A 232-nucleotide genomic window follows, 5' to 3' on the forward strand; every position below is an offset into this window, starting at 1 on the left:
GAAGATGACAATAAACTTACAAATTTATAAAGAGAGAAAAGGGATTAGATATGATTTGTTCTTCATGGCATAGCATGGATTCAAGAATGGTATTATTAAATCAACACGTTTCTAATTCATTAATTTTTTTATTAAATGGATTTCAGTAATGCTCAGGCTGAAAATAAACTAGAAAGATTTGGTGAATTTGAATAAGAATTTCTCAATCATAGGTTATATCACTTACCAGAAG

This window comes from Penaeus monodon, chromosome 25 (assembly GCF_015228065.2).
Source record: "Penaeus monodon isolate SGIC_2016 chromosome 25, NSTDA_Pmon_1, whole genome shotgun sequence".
NCBI classification, from domain to species: domain Eukaryota; kingdom Metazoa; phylum Arthropoda; class Malacostraca; order Decapoda; family Penaeidae; genus Penaeus; species Penaeus monodon.